Source organism: Fukomys damarensis, unplaced genomic scaffold, assembly GCF_012274545.1.
Source record: "Fukomys damarensis isolate Sample0158 unplaced genomic scaffold, DMR_v1.0_HiC HiC_scaffold_36, whole genome shotgun sequence".
NCBI lineage: Eukaryota > Metazoa > Chordata > Mammalia > Rodentia > Bathyergidae > Fukomys > Fukomys damarensis.
In genome coordinates, this window is record NW_022900948.1 from 12,631,192 (window position 1) to 12,641,232 (window position 10,041).

Sequence of the window (10,041 nt, forward strand, 5' to 3'; positions counted from 1 at the left end):
TGATGGGTATTTGGGTTGTTTCTAAGATTTAGCTATTACAAACTGTGCCGCAATGAACATGAATGCACATATATCACTGTGGCATGATGCTTTTAATTCTTTAAGGAAGATGTCAAATGGAACCTCTAGTTCTAGTTTTTGAGGAGTCTTCACACTGATTTCCACAGTGGTTGCACCAGTCTACATTCCCACCAACAGTGGAGAAGCATTCCTTTTCTCCAAATCCCTGCAGCATTTGTTGTTGGTTGATTTCTTGATAGCAGCCATTCTTTCTAGAGTGAGATGGAATCTCAGTGTTATTTTAATTTGCATCTCTCAAATGACCAGTGATGTTGAACATTTTTAATATATTTATTTGCCATTTCTACTTCATCTGAGAAGTATGTGTTCATCTCAGATGTCTTTTTTTGAATTGGGTCTTTAAATTTGGGAGGAGATTGATTTTTTTCAGTTCTTTATATATTCTAGATATTAGTCTCTGAGGAAAAAAAATTTTTATTTTTGGTACTGGGGATCTAACTTGGGTCCTTGTGCTTGCAGGGCGGGTGCCAGACCACTTAGCTAAATTCCCAGCCCTGAGGAAAATTTTTATGAGATTCCAGGTCTTGATTTTTTGTAATATTTTCCATGCGATCAGAATTTTGTTCATAAATTTGCCTACACCAGTGTCTTTGAGAGTACCACTTATTCTCTCTTCCAGAAGATTTAATGTTTCTGTTTTAATATTTCAATCTTTGATCCATTTCAATTTTAGTTTAGGTGAGAAACATGAGGCTAATTTTAGTCTTCAGCATGTGGAAAGCCAGTTTTTCCAGCACCATTTATTAAAGAGGCTTTCTTCCAGTGAAGCTATTTGGCCCCTTTGTGAAGATAAGGTGGGTTTAGTGTGTTTGGAGTTGTTTCTGCATCTTCTATTCTGTTCTAACTATTCTGTCAACATACCATGCTTCTTTGAAAAATTATGCTTGTTCTCACATACTTGTTTGTTTGTTTGTTTGAAATAGTCTCACTATATAGTTCAGGCTGGGATTAAACTCACTGTATATCCCAGGCTGGCCTCAAACTCATGGTGATACTCCTATCTCAGCCTCCAGAGTGCCGGAGTTATAAGTGTGCAACACTGTCAGGAGCATTTCTACATAAATTTGGGGGGAAATCATTTCATAATCAAAGTATGACTATAGCTAAGGCCCAGTGTTGTCTTATCTGAGAGCAGGCTATGGCATGTAGAAACACAACTACATTTTGCCTCCAGTCACAGATGAGGCCTCAATGGTTCATGAAGCTGTGGTGCTCAACGGCAAGAAACATCAACTGAGGACAGACATCCTGGTTCTTTCAAATGCCAGTAGTAATATAAAAGGAGAAAGGTTTCACCTGGGGAGGGATGAGTTCCCTATCAGCTCAACTCATCCCACCTGCTGTCCTGGGAGTGCTCTCCTCAGCATAGGATTTGCATCCACAAAGGATCAGACGTAGGATCGCCATGGCCCCTCAAGTCCTCCAATTACTGACTGTACCCAATAAATAGTGGCTAGCTCAGGGAGTCTTTGTCTTTGCCCACTCTGTCACACTGACCTCCCGGTCCCCTATATACTTTTAAATTACTCGTCTCTATTGTCTTTTCTTCTTTAGTAGCCATTCCTCTTTCTAGGTAGTCAGACAGTCGGAGGAAATCGGCCTCTGACACATCACCACCACCGGCTTTTCACATATGTACTTTTTTATGGCAATTCCCTTTCTCCTCTAATTCCTTTTGCAAACCACTTCTCATCTTATAGCAGATAGGTCAAATGGTATCTCATCTATGAATCTTTGCTGGATTACCTCAAGCAGGAATTTATTGTTTTGTGTGATCTCATTACACCCTTACACTTTTTAACATTTTTATATGTTTATCAAATTGTGGAACTTTATATTTATTAATATATTATTACTATGACATCTGATTCCCTCATAAAGTTAAATTGCTTTCAGTGTAGAATCTCTAGCATAGCTTGTATTATCATGACCCAGACCAAATATTAATACTGAATAGTTCTTATAAATAAGAAAATACAAGTAACCGCACATTTTCTGTGACTAGGAAGCTGTATGTTCTGAACCACAGATTCATAACCATTCCCACAAGAATTTACATATTGTGAGAATCAACCACGGTGCAACAATCTACCCACATGCATAAAAATTAATCCATACACATCAGAATCACCCCACTTGCACCAGACTCTGCATACTCACGTGAAACTCTAAGTGATAGTATAAGAATCACCCCATTAGCATCCGTTGTTTGGGAGCATCTTGCAGATTAAAACTGCTCATCTCCTGGCAGGGATGTAAAAGAGAGGAAGAAGAGGATCTGTAGTTCCACTTAGGACACGCCCTCAGTGACCTTAAATTCTTTCTCTAGGCTCCACCTCTTAAATGTTTGTTTGTTTGTTTGGTACCAGAGATTGAACTCAGGACCTTGCACTTGCTAGGCAGGCGGCTGCACCACTGAACTAAATCCCCAGCCCTCTGATTCTTAAATGTTCCACTTCCTCCCAATAATACAATGCTGGGGACCACAGCTTTAACCACGTGGATCTTTCAGGGACACCTACAGTTCAAACTATACCAAAGGCTCTGCAGATATTATTAAATTAGGGATGTGTAATGGGGGAATTATTCTGGATTATCTGTGTGAACACAATGTAATAAAAAATATCTTTATATGAGAATCAGGCTAGAAAGTTGGAGAAGGAAATTGATGGTGGCAGAAGCAGAGCAGTGTGATACGAGAAAGATTTCACTCGCCACTGCTGACTACGAAGATATATGAAGCAATCACAATCCTAAAAAACACTGGTGGTGTCTAGAAGCTAGAAAAGACAAGAAATTGATTCTTCCTGGTAACCTCCAGGAGGAATTTAGCCTGGATAACACCTTGAGTATATTCCTGTAAGAGTTGCTTTGAACTTCTGAGCCCTGAGCAAACAAATCCTGGTATTCTTACAGCAGCATTAGGAAACTGCTGTATATAAGGAAGAATCCAAACTCACACGCGTTGTTGAAAGAATTCATTTCCTGGTGGCTGTAAGATTGAAGGTCCTGGATTCTTGCTGACTCATGGCCAGAGGCCATCCTCAGCTCCTAGAGACCCTCTAATCAGATAAAAAGCTTTAAAAAAATGTGAAGCTATCATTATATTTAACATTAAAAAAATGAATGCTCTTCCACAAAATCGGATAGTGCTATCACCACTCTTCTTCAACATCATGCTAGAAATCCTAGCCAGTGAAATAAAGAAATTAAGAATATAGAGATTGGAAACTGTTACGGTTTAGATCTTTAGGTTTGTGTATCAAAGGTTTTGTTTTCAGATAATGGCACTATTAGAGGCTGGTTGCATATTTTTGTATAGTTTTTATAATTTCAATTTCCAATTATTCATTTATAGTACATCAATCATTTTTCTTCTTTCTTTCTTTCTTTCCTTCTTTCTTTTGTGGTGCTGGAGCTTGAACAGAGGGCTTTGAACATTTTCCTAAGCACATGCTCTTCTACCCAGCCTATTATGTGACCTTATAAGGTGTGATGATTTCTCCTCTCTAGCAGGCAAGCGATTCAGCAGCTGGCACCAGCTAGTATCCTCTAACCAAATTCAATTCTGACATTCTCTACCCAAAAACAATGTCAGATCCCACAGGTTAAGGGCTGAGATCCCAATATTGCCTCAACTTCAGACCCAGGTGCAAGTCCAGATCTCTGGAACATCTGATCAATCAGCTACAAATTAGGGTTCCCATGACTCCCTCATGTTCAATTAATTTGTTAGAGTGGCTCACAGAACTCAGAGAAATACTATCCTTTTATTTACCAATTTACCAGTTTATGATAAAAGATATTTTAAAGGATATGAATAAGCAGCCAGATGAAGAGATATATAGGGCAAGATGTGAAAGGATCTCAAGCACAGGCATTCCCATCCTCACGGACTTGAGATACATGATCCTCTTCGCTCATGGTTGAATCCTCATTCACCTACCTGTAGGCCTCCACATATTATTCTGTCCAGAAGCTCTCTGAGCCCTATTGTTTTGGGGTTTTATGGAGACTCCATTGCATTGGCATGATTATTAATAGAATGGATGGAGAAACCCAGCAAGGCCAATTTGTTCAGATTTCTCTTGGCCTCTGTGCAGCATTCCTTCCTCCAGGGTATGGGTCAGGACACCTCTGGAATATGGAAGGTCTTATTATCAGAGAAAATAGGTCAGAAAATTTCTTTATAGCCAATTAAAGGCAAGGGACAATTAAGTTTCTATGACCCATTGTGGAAAGGGAGGAAATGTGGTAAAAATCCAATACAGATATGATTCTATCACAGGTATGATTCTTTCTTCTTTCTTTCTTTCTTTAACTGGGGATTGAACTTGGGACCTTGCGCTTGTGAGGCAGGTGGTGGAACCACTGAGCTAAATCCCCAGCTATCACAGGTATGATTCTGTAACAGTTCAGAAATAGATTCACACAAAAGAAATCAGTTGATTTTTTTCAGTACTGGAAATTAAACTCTATCTTCACACTAAGCTACATTCCCAGACCCTTTTTATTTGTATTTTGAGACAGGGTATCACTGTTTTTAAATTGGCCAGACCAGAGCTGAATTTTCGAACCTTCTTCCTCAGCCTCCCCCAGTTCTGAGATTAAAAGCACATGCCAATCAACTAATTTTTACCATCTTCATTAAGGTATAAGTGATATAAACAGAACTTCACAAACGTAATCTGTATAATTTGATGAGTTTATATATATGTAAACACCCATACTAATGGCCAATTGAATTCTGACAAAGGTATTGAATGAGGAAAGTCTTTTCAACAAAGGATGATAGAACAACTGGGTATCCACATACAAAATAATATCGATCCATACCTCATACCTTATATAAAAATTAATTCAAAGTGGATCATAGACCTAAATGTAAAATATAAAACTATAAAATATATCTTCTTATCAAAGGGCAAAATCTCTGTTGATCTCAATTAAGCAAAGAGTTCTTAGATATGACACCAGGAACATAAATTATAAAATATAAAATTGAGAAGTTGGATTTCATCAGATTAAAATATTGTTCTGCAAAATAAACTGTCAAGAGAATGAAAGGACAAGCTACAGGATGGGAGAAAAAAATTGTAAATCACACAATTGAAATAGGATTTGTATCTAGAATATGTAAAGAGCTCTTAAAATTCAAGGATAAAAAGACAGAAAATTCAACTTTTAAAAACAGGCAAAAAACTAGCACTTCACTAAAAAGGTTAAAAGTATGGCAAATATGCAGAGGAAAAAGTGCCTATTCTTAATCACTATAAATATTCTATGAGGGCTGAGTATATATAGCTAAATGGTAGAGTTCTTGCCTATCATGCTTAAGGCCCTGGATTCAATTCTCATTACTAGGGGAAAAAAATCCAGTGAAAATGATAAACCTATACTCACTTATTATAATGGCTAAAAACAAAACAAAACATTATAATATCAAGTAAGTACTGGAGAGAACACAGAGCAACTAGAACACTGACACATTGCTGACAGGGATGCAAAATGACATATCCACTTTGGAAAAACACTTGTAAGTTTCTTGTAATGTCAAATGTACATTTACCACACCACCAGAAATCAAAGATATCCAAGAGAAATAAAAAGTTATCATACATGTTACTCACATGCAAAGGTCTTTAGTGACTCTATTTATAAGCGCCAGAAACTAGAAATAGCCCTAATGTCCTTCAACCAGCTAATGGTATACTCATCTATCTTATCTATACAGTGCAATACTACCCCTCCAATATGACAAATGAATGATGCCAGAATCAGAATGCTACATGCAGAATGAACGCACTTATTAAACATGCTGGAAAAAGCAAAATAATAAGAACAGAAAATGGTTTAGTGGTTACCATGTGTATTAGGGTTCACCAGAAGAATAGACTCAATATAAAACATATGTAGAATTATACAAGGGATTCATTAGGTAGATTTACAGGCTCAGAAGGAAAACAGTCCCAACGGCCATCTGCAGAATCAAAGGTAGAAGAATCCAAACTAGCTGTCGAAGCACTGTATAGAGCCAGGGGTTCCAGCAGTCCACAATCAAAGGCCTGAGCGCTTACCACAGAGTCGCCAGTGTGAATCTGTGTCAGAAAGCTGATGAATCTTCTTGAAAGGCTCAAGGAAGTATAGATCAACCTCCGAATGCACAAAGAAAAAGGAGCTCCAATAAAAAGGGCAAATTTCCTTCTTCTTTTCCTTCTTATTCCATCCAGACTATAAGCCTATTGTTTAGTGCCCCTTAACCCGGTAGGTGGTTCTTACTCAAGTCAAGTTGACATATCACACTTAACTACTAAACAGTTCTACATCTTGATCTGGATGGTAGTTACATGACTAAACACATTTGTCAAAACTCATAGAAATATATGCCCAAAAAGAATGGATTTGACTGCGTATAAGTTTCTAGGAGTGATTTTAGTAAGTAGAAATGGCAAAGAAAAGAATTCTAAATTATTTATGTAGATCCTCTAGTCTCAATCTAACTCTTCTACTTAAGTAGAAGCTGCACATAGTGACTTCCTTCCAAAGAATATACAATGGAAAAGAGGAGAGGAAAAGGGAAGAATAACTTCACAATGGAGAAACCTAAAAAGCACTACCTCTGCCAGATGATCAAGGTCAGCATCAATGGCAATAAGCCATGTTGAGGGCCCACAGTTTAGCTCAGTGAAACTGCACCTGCCTCTCAAGCGCAAGGTCCTGAGTTTGATCTCCAGTACTGAAAAAAAAAAAAAGTCTTATTGATAGCATGTACCTTCCACAAGATATGATGGAAACAATATTTTTCCACAGTGGTCTTTCTCCTAATAATTTATAATGCTAGTTAATCATGAGAAAAACATCAAACAAATCTTAATAGCAGGACATTTTATAAAATACCTGACCAGCAGTGTTAAAACTGTCATAGCCATCAAAAACAAAGTCTGAGACACTATCCCAGCGAGAAGAGCCTAATGACATAATGACTAAATGTACCATGGTATTCTGGATGAGCTCGGAGAACAGAAAATAAAAGATATTTCCTAATGTTAATTCTATGATGTTAATAATATGAAAACTGAGGTGGGGTTTATGGGAACTCTCCATACCATCTTTACAGTTTTTCTGTAAAACTAAAACTGTTGTAGACAATAAAGTTCGTGGGCAGTTTTTTTGTTTTTGTTTTTGTTTTTTTAAGTAGGAAAGGGAGCAGATAATGTTTTGGCCCATTTCATGATTCTATAACAGAATATCACAGATTGAGCAATTTATAATGAACAAAATTTTATTTGGCTCATGGCTGAGAAGTTCAAGAGCATGGCATTGGCATCTGGCAAGAGCTTTTGCGCTGCATCATCCCATAAGAGAAGGCAGGAGAGCAGGGGAGGGCAAGAGCAAGCTCAGCTTGCTTTTCTAACTAATCAACTCCCACGGAAACATTAATCCATGCTATGAGGCCAGAGCCCTTCTGACCAGATCACTTCTTACCAAATCTCACCTGCCAACTCTGTTGCATTGGGGATTAAATTTTCAACCATGAATCTGGATCAAAAGTACAGTTGGAGGAGTTAGTAACATTCATAAGGGGGCTTCCCTGGTCCTCTGAGACTTTAGCAAAGGAAGACAGGATAAATGAACACAGGTAAGTCCTATTACCTTTACTTCTTGGATTAAAGCATGGGTGTCCAACCTTTTGAGTTGCTTGAGCTGCACTAAGAGGAATTGTCTTGGGTCACATAAAAATCTATATGTTAACGTATATAAGTAACAAAACTATCTTTTTCATATTTTAACTTATTATTTTACAAAATAACACAAGACTCCTGTTTACTTTTTGAACTTTATGTTTTTTATTAGTACATATTTGTCATACATATTGATCACATTCATCACAGGGAATAATGTCTTAAATCTTCTTTTTTTCCCATTCCCCTCCCCTTCTTCCAACCTTTCTTTGCTTTCCCATTTACCAAAGTTTTGCTTCTATTTTTTCCTTCTAATCTTTTTTCCTTCCTTCCATTCCCTCTCGCCCCTCTCGTTCCCCTTCCATTTGAAACTGCTCTTCCTACTTCCCAATACTTCTCCTCATTAAGTTCCTTGTTTACCCTTTGGATTTCTTACATAAGAGAAACAATGTGATATTTAAACTTTAGATAGTTTCGTTGTTGTTGTTGTTGTTGTTTTGGTAGTGGGGATTGAGCTCAGGACCTCGTGCTTGCAAGTCAGGTGTGCTGCTACTGAGCTAAACCCCCAGCTCTGGTGATATTTAAACTTGTGTACCCAACTTATTTCACTTAAGATTATAGTCTCAAGACACATCCATTTTTCTACAAATGACTCAAGTTTATTGATAAGTCCAAGTTTAATACTTGAGAGAATATACATGTCTAGTCAATAATAATAAACGCCTATCTTCACAGGCACACACACTTGTAAGTAGGCTGAAATAGTATTATAGGAGCTGGCGCATAGTTCAGTGGTACAGCACTTGCCTAGCATGTGCAAGGACCTGGATTTGTTCTCCACTATTGCAAGACAGAGACAGAGAGAGACAGACAGAGACAGAGACAGGGACAGAGAGACAGGGAAGAGGGGTAGAAGGAGGGGAAAGAGAGAGAGAGAGAGAGAGAGAGAGAGAGAGAGAGAGAGATATGCCGTGATTTGGATATAGTTTGAACGTCCTCAAGGCTTCATGTGTTGAAATTTAATTCCTATTGTAAGATATTAATGGGATAGAAACTGACTGCAGTGTTTAGAGGTCAGGGTTTAGAGAAGTGTTTAAGATTGGACAGTTATTAAGGTGGAACCTGTTGGATATTACAGATCCCTGGGGAAAAGTTCTGTTTTTTTAATTTGCACCCTTTCTAATTCTTAGCACAAGACTGGTTTATTATAGCTGCACAATACACATGCCTTAATGCATTAACCAACAGAGATCTTAATGTGGATATTATTACTGCCTCCTGTCCCATATAGGCCAAACAGTCCAGAAAGAAAACACTTTCTAAAAACAGTTCAGAGAAGTGTTTCACCCTATCTGTGAAATTGTTGGTCTGATGTAATTCTGAAAAAAGGTGCAGGGACTATCCCCCTCCCAGAATAGATGAAAAACTCAGTCCACTCTTTATTGTTAGCTTCACAACAAATAAAAAAAGAATAAGGCTCCTGTAAAACAAGTACTAATTTTTAGAACTCCATGTATTAATTGTTAGCACCCCCTCCTTTCTCAGACGCAGCCAATAAAATGGTTAGGGGCTTGCGCCGAATACCTGGATTTCATTCAATCTCACCTCCATCACCTAGTAGGTATGTGACTTTTGCCAAACTAGTAACTTGCCTCGGTTTCATCAACAGAGAAATATAAACACAGTACAGCCCCTCAAAGGGATGTGAGAATTAGTGACAACATATATAAGGTGTTTAAAACAGTACCTTGTGTTTGAAAGTGATAGCAATATATAGCATTGTAAATATCTTTTATATCCCTTATTGGTAAAGTCAAAATGAGTTTCTTTTTATATCTCCACTCCACCACACATACACACACAGTACCTGGGACAGTGTAGAAAAAATACTAGATGATCAAAATATGGTGACATTGATTATATGTGAGATCTATAATTGAATGTACAAGAAAATACAGGTGTGTAAGAAATATAAATAATTTAAAGGTTCTCGGCATGTGTGCGAGTCTTCAGTTATTTTCCTTATAGGTAATCGCTACACGCTTTATGGCTTGATGTTTTTCTTGGCCTCTTCAAAGAATGGAGTTTGTTGAAATGCACATTATAGTCCTCAGAACTGCTGACCTCCTAACAAGCTGGCTGTTTTGGATAGTCTGAGGGATGAGGATGCGGAAAGTAGGTTGCATGACAGCTCAGCTTTGCTGTTGGAAATGGAAAGCCAATAATCTCTGAAACAGGGCGCAGGGTGGGTCGGGCCAGCCAAGGACTCTGTGAAGGC